The following is an 890-nucleotide window of genomic DNA, read 5'->3' on the forward strand; positions in this document are numbered from 1 at the left end:
TTTATAAGCCATTTAAGAAACACACAAAAACCGTTAGATTCACTTCAACATTGAAATTCTGTGCAGCACTGAATTTCGTCACTGAACAGGTCCTGGTCTCATAGCGACGAAAATATTTTGGCAAATTAAATTTAAATGTTGAAGTGAATCTAACGGTTTTTGTGTGTTATTTTGAATGGCTTATAAACACCTTCCACGCTGCAATTGTTTTCATTCCAGTACACGATCTCAGATCAGGTCACTTGCTATGCAAGTACATCTCCGTAATATATATATATATATATATATATATGTCCAAAGTAATATAACCCCAAAATGGTTTCACGGGATGTATAATCCTGGTAGTTACCGTGTTAACTCTTAAATCGGTTCTCAATGCCGGCTAGCCACAGTGACAGTTGGTGATACTCAAGATAGTGAAAATTTACTAGACTCGGTAATCATCCTCGCTTAGTAAATCCGTCTGTGCTTCTAGGGACTGCATAATTTCTGTAGAAGAAATAATGAAATTAATGTAGACCAGGAGAATGGAGATTTGCACATCTTCGCGGGACCAAGCGAAGAACGATGTACATAACTGTATGATAAAATATGGATGCGCAAATCTACGTCATCCTGGTGCTCCAGCATGACTGCAGCCGCATAACTGAAACGAGTAAATGAATACTAAAAGAGTAAAAAAATATCTATCTATCTATCTATCTAACTATCTATCTATCTATCTATCTATAGTTATATATGCATCTATATCATACAATTGAAATGTATATACATTATGTACATAACAGCTATATAACCAAACACACAAACCGACAACCCCTCTCTCTCTCCCTCCCTCTCTGTTTCTCTGTTTATCTCTCACTCTCTCTCTCTCTCTCTCTCTCTCTCTC

Source organism: Octopus bimaculoides, chromosome 10 (genome assembly GCF_001194135.2).
Source record: "Octopus bimaculoides isolate UCB-OBI-ISO-001 chromosome 10, ASM119413v2, whole genome shotgun sequence".
Classification (NCBI taxonomy): Eukaryota; Metazoa; Mollusca; class Cephalopoda; order Octopoda; family Octopodidae; genus Octopus; species Octopus bimaculoides.